Below are 12,853 nucleotides of genomic sequence, written 5' to 3' on the forward strand. Positions count from 1 at the left end.
TATCAGATTTTGGTGATCTTTAAGTAGACAAGTCAAAATTTCAAACCCCCTGTTATGGTGTAGGGTACCTGGCCTTCTCTGATGTAATCAGAGTTAGATTTGATTCAGTGATTTTATAAAAACAGCTAGGAAGCACAATTTAGCAGTGGGTTGCAGAGAAAAAGAAATATGCTGGCAAAAAAATCCAATTGAGTGATTAAACAGCTCTTCATTTTCTGGCTTTATTTTTATGCTAACAAATTTGTTCTCTGAAAAGTGTCCACAAAGCCAAGTCTCTGATTAACACCTTTGTAGGGATGGTTTTTCACCTATTACTAAATTAAACTTGCTTCATTGGAAAGGCAGCAAGATGCATCCTCATTTCAATGTCTACTGAAATAATACAGGTTGACACCAGGAAACATTAACGCCACTGCATCCTTGCTGCTTTCGCATGTGGAAGTCTGTTTAATGTGAAAACAAGGTGATATCTAATTAGCACACAGGTAAGGAATTAAGAAAATCTTTATTTAAGGGTGAAGGTGTTTCTCACAAAATCGTTGCCCCAATGCATCATTGAAATTCAAGCTGGAAAGATGATTTTAATATATCACTTGTACATTTTGTATTGCTCTTCTGGTGACAATGTCGTTTGTTTTTGTCAATTACCATTTTAATAATAGGGTAAAGAAAATTAAGTGGATTTTTGAAAGAAAACAATACTGTCAATATACTATTAAAACAAATTAAAATGGTAAAAGTTATTGTACTTTAAGTAAAAATAAAAGAGCAAAAATATCAATCCCAGTTTTGGATTACTTTAATTAACAAAAAAAAATGCATATAGCAGAGGATAGTTTCAATCTGCCTACCTCTGGGTTATGGGCCCAGCATTTTTCCATTGCAGTACTCTGCTGCACATGTAAGTGCAAGAGATCCTGAAGCACTCACTCATCATGGGAAAGTACCAATGTGTTTCTTCGTTGGTTGATGGAAGAAACATCTTACAAAAACTCTCCAGATTATTGACTTTTTAAAGTTTTTCTAGGAAACGTTCTAGATGAATGCTTATTAGCCTTTGTCAGTATGTACGTTTGTAAAGTGTCTCTGTGGCGCAATCTGTTAGTGTGTTTGGTTATTAATCAAAGGGTTGGTGGTTCAATCCCACCCAGGGATGTAATTGACCTTGTTATCAGATTTTGGTGATCTTTAAGTAGACAAGTCAAAATTTCAAACCCCCTTCTTATGGTGTAGGGTACCTGGCCTACTCTGATGTAATCAGAGTTAGATTTGAATAAGTGATTTTATAAAAAAAACAGCTAGGAAGCACAATTTAGCAGTGGGTTGCAGAGAAAAAGAAATATGCTGGCAGAAAAATCCAATTGAGTGATTAAACAGCTCTTCATTTTCTGGCTTTATTTTTATGCTAACGAATTTGTTCTCTGAAAAGTGTCCACAAAGCCAAGTATCTGATTAACATATTTGTAGGGATGGTTTTTCACCTATTACTAAATTAAACTTGCTTCATTGGAAAGGCAGCAAGATGCATCCTCATTTCAATATCTACTGAAATAATACAGGTTGACACCAGGAAACATTAACGCCACTGCATCATTGCTGCTTTCTCATGTGGAAGTCTGTTTAATGTGAAAACAAGGTGATATCTAATTAGCACACAGGTAAGGAATTAAGAAAATCTTTATTTAAGGGTGAAGATGTTTCTCACAAAATCGTTGCCCCAATGCATCATTGAAATTCAAGCTGGAAAGATGATTTTAATATATCACTTGTACATTTTGTATTGCTCTTCTGGTGACAATGTAGTTTGTTTTTGTCAATTACCATTTTAATAATCGGGTAAAGAAAATTAATTGGATTTTTGAAAGAAAACAATACTGTCAATATACTATTAAAACAAATTAAAATGGTAAAAGTTATTGTACTTTAAGTAAAAGTAAAAGCTAAAATATCAATCCCAGTTTTGGATTACTTTAATGAACAAAAAAAAAATGCATATAGCAAAGGATAGTTTCAATCTGCCTACCTCTGGGTTATGGGCCCAGCATGCTTCCATTGCAGTACTCTGCTGCACATGTAAGTGCAAGAGATCCTGAAGCACTCACTCATCATGCGAAAGTACCAATGTGTTTCTTCATTGGTTGCTGGAAGAAACATCTTACAAAAACTCTCCAGATTATTGACTTTTTAAAGTTTTTCTAGGAAACGTTCTAGATGAATGCTTATTAGTCTTTGTCAGTATCTACTTTTCGCAAAGTCTCTGTGGCGCAATCGGTTAGTGTGTTCAGCTATTAATCAAAAGGTTGGTGGTTCAATCCCATCCAGGGACGTAATTGACCTTGTGATCAGATTTTGGTAATATTTAAGTAGACAAGTCAAAATTGCAAACCCCCTCTTATGGTGTAGGGTACCTGGCCTTCTCTGATGTAATCAGAGTTAGATTTCATTAAGTGATTTTATAAAAAAACAGCTAGGAAGCACAATTTAGCAGTGGGTTGCAGAGAAAAAGAAAAATGCTGGCAGAAAAATCCAATTGAGTGATTAAACAGCTCTTCATTTTCTGGCTTTATTTTTATGATAACAAATTTGTTCTCTGAAAAGTGTCCACAAAGCCAAGTATCTGATTAACATCTTTGTAGGGATGGTTTTTCACCTATTACTAAATTAAACTTGCTTCATTGGAAAGGCAGCAAGATGCATCCTCATTTCAATATCTACGGAAATAATACAGGTTGACACCAGGAAACATTAACGCCACTGCATCTTTGCTGTTTTCTCATGTGGAAGTCTGTTTAATGTGAAAACAAGGTGATATCTAATTAGCACACAGGTAAGGAATTAAGAACATCTTTATTTAAGGGTGAAGATGTTTCTCACAAAATCGTTGCCCCAATGCATCATTGAAATTCAAGCTGGAAAGATGATTTTAATATATCACTTGTACATTTTGTATTGCTCTTCTGGTGACAATGTAGTTTGTTTTTGTCAATTACCATTTTAATAATCGGGTAAAGAAAATTAATAGGATTTTTGAAAGAAAACAATACTGTCAATATACTATTAAAACAAATTAAAATGGTAAAAGTTATTGTACTTTAAGTAAAAATAAAAGAGCAAAAATATCAATCCCAGTTTTGGATTACTTTAATTAACAAAAAAAATGCATATAGCAGAGGATAGTTTCAATCTGCCTACCTCTGGGTTATGGACCCAGCATGCTTCCATTACAGTACTCTGCTGCACATGTAAGTGCAAGAGATCCTGAAGCACTCACTCATCATGGGAAAGTACCAATGTGTTTCTTCATTGGTTGATGGAAGAAACATCTTACAAAAACTCTCCACATTATTGACTTTTTAAAATGTTTCTAGGAATCGTTCTAGATGAATGCTTATTAGCCTTTGTCAGTATGTTCTTTTGCAAAGTGTCGCTGTGGCGCAATCAGTTAGTGTGTAAGGCTATTAACCAAAAGGTTGGTGATTCAATCCCACCAAGGGACTTAATTGACCTTGTTATCAGATTTTGGTGATCTTTAAGTAGACAAGTCAAAATTTCAAACCCCCTATTATGGTGTAGGGTACCTGGCCTTCTCTGATGTAATCAGAGTTAGATTTGATTCAGTGATTTTATAAAAACAGCTAGGAAGAACAATTTAGCAGTGGGTTGCAGAGAAAAAGAAATATGCTGGCAGAAAAATCCAATTGAGTGATTAAACAGCTCTTCATTTTCTGGCTTTATTTTTATACTAACAAATTTGTTCTCTGAAAAGTGTCCACAAAGCCAAGTCTCTGATTAACACCTTTGTAGGGATGGTTTTTCACCTATTACTAAATTAAACTTGCTTCATTGGAAAGGCAGCAAGATGCATCTTCATTTCAATGTCTTCTGAAATAATACAGGTTGACACCAGGAAACATTAACGCCACTGCATCCTTGCTGCTTTCGCATGTGGAAGTCTGTTTAATATGAAAACAAGGTGATATCTAATTAGCACACAGGTAAGGAATTAAGAAAATCTTTATTTAAGGGTGAAGATGTTTCTCACAAAATCGTTGCCCCAATGCATCATTGAAATTCAAGCTGGAAAGATGATTTTAATATATCACTTGTACATTTTGTATTGCTCTTCTGGTGACAATGTAGTTTGTTTTTGTCAATTACCATTTTAATAATCGGGTAAAGAAAATTAAGTGGATTTTTGAAAGAAAACAATACTGTCAATATACTATTAAAACAAATTAAAATGGTAAAAGTTATTGTACTTTAAGTAAAAATAAAAGAGCAAAAATATCAATCCCAGTTTTGGATTACTTTAATTAACAAAAAAAAATGTATATAGCAGAGGATAGTTTCAATCTGCCTACCTCTGGGTTATGGACCCAGCATGCTTCCATTACAGTACTCTGCTGCACATGTAAGTGCAAGAGGTCCTGAAGCACTCACTTATCATGGGAAAGTACCAATGTGTTTCTTCATTGGTTGATGGAAGAAACATCTTACAAAAACTCTCCACATTATTGACTTTTTAAAATGTTTCTAGGAATCGTTCTAGATGAATGCTTATTAGCCTTTGTCAGTATGTACTTTTGCAAAGTGTAGCTGTGGCGCAATCAGTTAGTGTGTAAGGCTATTAACCAAAAGGTTGGTTATTCAATCCCACCCAGGGACTTAATTGACCTTGTTATCAGATTTTGGTGATCTTTAAGTAGACAAGTCAAAATTTCAAACCCCCTGTTATGGTGTAGGGTACCTGGCCTTCTCTGATGTAATCAGAGTTAGATTTGATTCAGTGATTTTATAAAAACAGCTAGGAAGCACAATTTGGCAGTGGGTTGCAGAGAAAAAGAAATATGCTGGCAGAAAAATCCAATTGAGTGATTAAACAGCTCTTCATTTTCTGGCTTTATTTTTATGCTAACTAATTTGTTCTCTGAAAAGTGTCCACAAAGCCAAGTATCTGATTAACATATTTGTAGGGATGGTTTTTCACCTATTACTAAATTAAACTTGCTTCATTGGAAAGGCAGCAAGATGCATCCTCATTTCAATATCTACTGAAATAATACAGGTTGACACCAGGAAACATTAACGCCACTGCATCCTTGCTGCTTTCTCATGTGGAAGTCTGTTTAATGTGAAAACAAGGTGATATCTAATTAGCACACAGGTAAGGAATTAAGAAAATCTTTATTTAAGGGTGAAGATGTTTCTCACAAAATCGTTGCCCCAATGCATCATTGAAATTCAAGCTGGAAAGATGATTTTAATATATCACTTGTACATTTTGTATTGCTCTTATGGTGACAATGTAGTTTGTTTTTGTCAATTACCATTTTAATAATAGGGTAAAGAAAATTAAGTGGATTTTTGAAAGAAAACAATACTGTCAATATACTATTAAAACAAATTAAAATGGTAAAAGTTATTGTACTTTAAGTAAAAATAAAAGCTAAAATATCAATCCCAGTTTTGGATTACTTTAATGAACAAAAAAAAAATTCATATAGCAAAGGATAGTTTCAATCTGCCTACCTCTGGGTTATGGGCCCAGCATGCTTCCATTGCAGTACTCTGCTGCACATGTAAGTGCAAGAGATCCTGAAGCACTCACTCATCATGCGAAAGTACCAATGTGTTTCTTCATTGGTTGCTGGAAGAAACATCTTACAAAAACTCTCCAGATTATTGACTTTTTAAAGTTTTTCTAGGAAACGTTCTAGATGAATGCTTATTAGTCTTTGTCAGTATGTGCTTTTTGCAAAGTGTCTCTGTGGCGCAATCGGTTAGTGTGTTCAGCTATTTATCAAAAGGTTGGTGGTTCAATCCCACCCAGGGACGTAATTGACCTTGTGATCAGATTTTGGTGATATTTAAGTAGACAAGTCAAAATTGCAAACCCCCTCTTATGGTATAGGGTACCTGGCCTTCTCTGATGTAATCAGAGTTAGATTTGATTAAGTGATTTTATAAAAAAACAGCTAGGAAGCACAATTTAGCAGTGGGTTGCAGAGAAAAAGAAAAATGCTGGCAGAAAAATCCAATTGAGTGATTAAACAGCTCTTCATTTTCTGGCTTTATTTTTATGATTACAAATTTGTTCTCTGAAAAGTGTCCACAAAGCCAAGTATCTGATTAACATCTTTGTAGGGATGGTTTTTCACCTATTACTAAATTAAACTTGCTTCATTGGAAAGGCAGCAAGATGCATCCTCATTTCAATATCTACGGAAATAATACAGGTTGACACCAGGAAACATTAACGCCACTGCATATTTGCTGTTTTCGCATGTGAAAGTCTGTTTAATGTGAAAACAAGGTGATATCTAATTAGCACACAGGTAAGGAATTAAGAAAATCTTTATTTAAGGGTGAAGGTGTTTCTCACAAAATCGTTGCCCCAATGCATCATTGAAATTCAAGCTGGAAAGATGATTTTAATATATCACTTGTACATTTTGTATTGCTCTTCTGGTGACAATGTAGTTTGTTTTTGTCAATTACCATTTTAATAATAGGGTAAAGAAAATTAAGTGGATTTTTGAAAGAAAACAATACTGTCAATATACTATTAAAACAAATTAAAATGGTAAAAGTTATTGTACTTTAAGTAAAAATAAAAGAGCAAAAATATCAATCCCAGTTTTGGATTACTTTAATTAACAAAAAAAAATGCATATAGCAGAGGATAGTTTCAATCTGCCTACCTCTGGGTTATGGGCCCAGCATTTTTCCATTGCAGTACTCTGCTGCACATGTAAGTGCAAGAGCTCCTGAAGCACTCACTCATCATGGGAAAGTACCAATGTGTTTCTTCGTTGGTTGATGGAAGAAACATCTTACAAAAACTCTCCAGATTATTGACTTTTTAAAGTTTTTCTAGGAAACGTTCTAGATGAATGCTTATTAGCCTTTGTCAGTATGTACGTTTGTAAAGTGTCTCTGTGGCGCAATCTGTTAGTGTGTTTGGTTATTAATCAAAGGGTTGGTGGTTCAATCCCACACAGGGATGTAATTGACCTTGTTATCAGATTTTGGTGATCTTTAAGTAGACAAGTCAAAATTTCAAACCCCCTTCTTATGGTGTAGGGTACCTGGCCTACTCTGATGTAATCAGAGTTAGATTTGAATAAGTGATTTTATAAAAAAAACAGCTAGGAAGCACAATTTAGCAGTGGGTTGCAGAGAAAAAGAAATATGCTGGCAGAAAAATCCAATTGAGTGATTAAACAGCTCTTCATTTTCTGGCTTTATTTTTATGCTAACGAATTTGTTCTCTGAAAAGTGTCCACAAAGCCAAGTATCTGATTAACATATTTGTAGGGATGGTTTTTCACCTATTACTAAATTAAACTTGCTTCATTGGAAAGGCAGCAAGATGCATCCTCATTTCAATATCTACTGAAATAATACAGGTTGACACCAGGAAACATTAACGCCACTGCATCCTTGCTGCTTTCTCATGTGGAAGTCTGTTTAATGTGAAAACAAGGTGATATCTAATTAGCACACAGGTAAGGAATTAAGAAAATCTTTATTTAAGGGTGAAGATGTTTCTCACAAAATCGTTGCCCCAATGCATCATTGAAATTCAAGCTGGAAAGATGATTTTAATATATCCCTTGTACATTTTGTATTGCTCTTCTGGTGACAATGTAGTTTGTTTTTGTCAATTACCATTTTAATAATCGGGTAAAGAAAATTAATTGGATTTTTGAAAGAAAACAATACTGTCAATATACTATTAAAACAAATTAAAATGGTAAAAGTTATTGTACTTTAAGTAAAAATAAAAGCTAAAATATCAATCCCAGTTTTGGATTACTTTAATGAACAAAAAAAAAATGCATATAGCAAAGGATAGTTTCAATCTGCCTACCTCTGGGTTATGGGCCCAGCATGCTTCCATTGCAGTACTCTGCTGCACATGTAAGTGCAAGAGATCCTGAAGCACTCACTCATCATGCGAAAGTACCAATGTGTTTCTTCATTGGTTGCTGGAAGAAACATCTTACAAAAACTCTCCAGATTATTGACTTTTTAAAGTTTTTCTAGGAAACGTTCTAGATGAATGCTTATTAGTCTTTGTCAGTATGTGCTTTTTGCAAAGTGTCTCTGTGGCGCAATCGGTTAGTGTGTTCAGCTATTTATCAAAAGGTTGGTGGTTCAATCCCACCCAGGGACGTAATTGACCTTGTGATCAGATTTTGGTGATATTTAAGTAGACAAGTCAAAATTGCAAACCCCCTCTTATGGTATAGGGTACCTGGCCTTCTCTGATGTAATCAGAGTTAGATTTGATTAAGTGATTTTATGAAAAAACAGCTAGGAAGCACAATTTAGCAGTGGGTTGCAGAGAAAAAGAAAAATGCTGGCAGAAAAATCCAATTGAGTGATTAAACAGCTCTTCATTTTCTGGCTTTATTTTTATGATTACAAATTTGTTCTCTGAAAAGTGTCCACAAAGCCAAGTATCTGATTAACATCTTTGTAGGGATGGTTTTTCACCTATTACTAAATTAAACTTGTTTCATTGGAAAGGCAGCAAGATGCATCCTCATTTCAATATCTACGGAAATAATACAGGTTGACACCAGGAAACATTAACGCCACTGCATATTTGCTGTTTTCTCATGTGGAAGTCTGTTTAATGTGAAAACAAGGTGATATCTAATTAGCACACAGGTAAGGAATTAAGAAAATCTTTATTTAAGGGTGAAGATGTTTCTCACAAAATCGTTGCCCCAATGCATCATTGAAATTCAAGCTGGAAAGATGATTTTAATATATCACTTGTACATTTTGTATTGCTCTTCTGGTGACAATGTAGTTTGTTTTTGTCAATTACCATTTTAATAATCGGGTAAAGAAAATTAATTGGATTTTTGAAAGAAAACAATACTGTCAATATACTATTAAAACAAATTAAAATGGTAAAAGTTATTGTACTTTAAGTAAAAATAAAAGAGCAAAAATATCAATCCCAGTTTTGGATTACTTTAATTAACAAAAAAAAATGCATATAGCAGAGGATAGTTTCAATCTGCCTACCTCTGGGTTATGGACCCAGCATGCTTCCATTACAGTACTCTGCTGCACATGTAAGTGCAAAAGATCCTGAAGCACTCACTCATCATGGGAAAGTACCAATGTGTTTCTTCATTGGTTGATGGAAGAAACATCTTACAAAAACTCTCCACATTATTGACTTTTTAAAATGTTTCTAGGAATCGTTCTAGATGAATGCTTATTAGCCTTTGTCAGTATGTACTTTTGCAAAGTGTCGCTGTGGCGCAATCAGTTAGTGTGTAAGGCTATTAACCAAAAGGTTGGTGGTTCAATCCCACCCAGGGACTTAATTGACCTTGTTATCAGATTTTGGTGATCTTTAAGTAGACAAGTCAAAATTTCAAACCCCCTGTTATGGTGTAGGGTACCTGGCCTTCTCTGATGTAATCAGAGTTAGATTTGATTCAGTGATTTTATAAAAACAGCTAGGAAGCACAATTTAGCAGTGGGTTGCAGAGAAAAAGAAATATGCTGGCAGAAAAATCCAATTGAGTGATTAAACAGCTCTTCATTTTCTGGCTTTATTTTTATGCTAACAAATTTGTGCTCTGAAAAGTGTCCACAAAGCCAAGTATCTGATTAACACCTTTGTAGGGATGGTTTTTCACCTATTATTAAATTAAACTTGCTTCATTGGAAAGGCAGCAAGTGATGTCATCCAAGCAGTGGGTCAAAGTTGGCTTCAAACCTCGTCTGCTTATGAAAAGAGAAAAGGGGTATGCAGGGCATGGCGGCCTTTTGCGGTGCTTGGATGACCCCTAGTTCGCATTAAATAATGCAGTCGAGTTTCCCACATTTGGGGAAATCACAGGGGTGAGCATACCCAGAATGCAATGAATGAACCGCACCCTGGGAGAACAGTCTTCATGACCATGGTATCTCCTATGCAAAATAAGTATGATTTGGGATAGGGCTGGGGAGGGCCGCTGCTCAGGCACATCTCTGTCAAGTAAAGGAGATTCAACTGAGGCAGCACAAGGGAACTCTCATCTGGGGACAACAACTGCAGGGAGAACACATATTTTCAGATGAACATGGGAGGGCAGAAGGCTGCCTAATACTGAAGCACCCCCAAACAACAAACCAAATGCAACAACTAGTGCAAGCATTCCTGGGGGAAGGCCTGCAGCAGATGGATTTGCATATGGCGATGTCATCCAAGCAGTGGGTCAAAGTTGGCTTCAACCCTCGTCTGCATATGAAAAGAGAAAAGGGGCGTGCAGGGCATGGCGGCCTTTTGCGGCACTTGGATGACCCCTAGTTCGCATTAAACACCTCCACCCTCCGTCGGTGTGGGGCTCATGTTGGCTATGCCCCAGCCCCTGAAGGATTCAAGCTGATTTCTTGCAGCAGCTGGGCACTGTAACAGCTCCAGAGCTGCTCTGTAAGGCAAGTAAAAGGGTGTGGGCCCTGCAGCACTACCTGTAGTTCGCATTGTGCGAGACCCCTAGTTCGCATTAAACACCCCCACCCTCCTTCGGTGTGGGGCTCATGTTGGCCATGCCCCAGCCCCTGAAGCATTCACGCTGATTTCTTGCAGCAGCTGGGCACTGTAACAGCTCAAGAGCTGCTCTATAAGGCAAGTAAAAGGGTGTGGGCCCTGCAGCACTACCTGTAGTTTGCATTGTGCATTGGAAGGCACAAAGTAAGCAGACGGGAGGAGAAGTCAGGATAGTGCACAAGGGTATAGACGGGAGGGGCTCAAGAAAAAAGAAGTGGAAACAGACAGCAAACTAGGCTTCCAATGCACAATGCAAACTACAGGTAGTGCTGCAGGGCCCACACCCTTTTACTTGCCTTACAGAGCAGCTCTGGAGCTGTTTAATCACTCAATTGGATTTTTCTGCCAGCATAATTTTTCTCTTACGTCCTAGAGGATGCTGGGGACTCCGTAAGGATAGACGGGCTCCGCAGGAGACATGGGCACTTTAAGAAAGACTTTAGATCTGGGTGTGCACTGGCTCCTCCCTCTATGCCCCTCCTCCAGACCTCAGTTTACTACTGTGCCCAGAGGAGACTGGGTGCTTTTCAGGGAGCTCTCCTGAGTTTCCTGACAGAAAGTATATTTGTTAGATTTTTTTATTTTCAGGGAGCCTGCTGGCAACAGACTCCCTGCATCGAGGGGCGGAGGGGAGAGATGCACACCTACTTCTGTGAGTTGATAGGCTCTGCTTCTTAGGCTACTGTACAGCATTAGCTCCAGAGGGATCGGTACGCAGGTCTCACCCTCGCCGTCCGTCCCAGAGCCGCGCCGCCGTCCCCCTCGCAGAGCCGGAAGATAGAAGCCGGGTGAGTATGAGAAGAAAAGAAGACTTCAGAGGCGGCGGAAGACTTCATGATCTTCACTGAGGTAACGCACAGCAGTAAAGCTGTGCTCCATTGCTCCAATACACCTCACACACGGCAGTCAGTGTAAGGGTGAAGGGCGCAGGGGGGACGCCCTGGGCAGCAATATAGACCTCTCTTTGGCAAAATAAATATATATGCAGCTAGGCACTGTATATATATATAAGAGCCCCCGCCATTTTTTTACTATATTTGAGCGGGACAGAAGCCCGTCGCTGAGGGGGTGGGGCTTCTCCCTCAGCACTCACCAGCGCCATTTTCTCCACAGCACCGCTGAGGGGAAGCTCCACGGACTCTCCCCTGCTTATACCACGGTAGAAAGAGGGTCTTAAAGAAGAGGGGGGCACATAATTAGGCGCATATATATATGGAAATACAGCGCTACTGGGTAAACATAAAATTATTGTGTTTTTTTCCTGGGTCATATAGCGCTGGGGTGTGTGCTGGCATACTCTCTCTCTCTGTCTCTCCAAAGGGCCTTGTTGGGGAACTGTCCTCAGATAAGAGGATTCCCTGAGTGTATGGTGTGTCGGTACACGTGTGTCGACATGTCTGAGGTAGAAGGCTCTCCTAGAGAGGAGCAGGAGCAAATTAATGTGGTGTCTCCATCGACAACGCCGACACCTGACTGGATGGCTATGTGGAATGTTTTAAGTGCTAATGTAAACTTATTACACAAGAGATTAGACAAAGCTGAAGCTAGGGAACAGTCAGGGAGTCAACCCATGCCTGTCCCTATGTCGCAGGGACCTTCGGGGTCTCAAAAGCGCCCACTATCCCAAATAGTTGACACAGATACCGACACAGATTCTGACTCCAGTGTCGACTACGATGATGCAAAGTTACAGCCAAAATTGGCTAAATGTATTCGATATATGATTATTGCAATAAAAGATGTTTTGCACATCACAGAGTCCCCTGTCCCTGACACGAGGGTACACATGTATAAGGGAAAGAAACCTGAGATAACCTTTCCCCCCTCACATGAGTTGAACGAATTATGTGAAAAAGCTTGGGAATCTCCAGACAAAAAGCTGCAGATTCCCAAAAGGATTCTTATGGCGTATCCTTTCCCGCCAATGGACAGGATACGGTGGGAATCCTCCCCTAGGGTGGATAAAGCATTGACACGCTTATCCAAAAAGGTAGCGCTGCCATCCCAGGATACGGCTACCATCAGGGACCCTGCTGACCGCAAGCAGGAGGTTACCCTAAAGTCCATTTACACACATTCTGGTACCTTACTCAGACCGGCAATTGCGTCGGCCGGGGTTGTAGCGCGGTGGCAGCATGGACAGATACCTTATCAGCAGAGATTGAGACCCTAGATAAGGATGCTATGTTATTGACCATAGGGCATATAAAAGATGCTGTCCTATATATGAGAGATGCTCAAAGTGACATTAGTCTACTGGGTTCTAGAATAAACGCTATGTCGATTTCT

At 38.2% G+C, this 12,853-nt stretch overlaps 1 pseudogene; it reads right to left on the reverse strand.

Annotated features, from left to right (window-relative positions):
* Positions 1–9,783: 9,783 nt before the first annotated feature.
* Positions 9,784–9,962, reverse strand: LOC135008895 (U1 spliceosomal RNA; annotated as a pseudogene).
* Positions 9,963–12,853: the final 2,891 nt, after the last annotated feature.

Source organism: Pseudophryne corroboree, unplaced genomic scaffold, assembly GCF_028390025.1.
Source record: "Pseudophryne corroboree isolate aPseCor3 unplaced genomic scaffold, aPseCor3.hap2 scaffold_223, whole genome shotgun sequence".
Lineage (NCBI taxonomy): Eukaryota > Metazoa > Chordata > Amphibia > Anura > Myobatrachidae > Pseudophryne > Pseudophryne corroboree.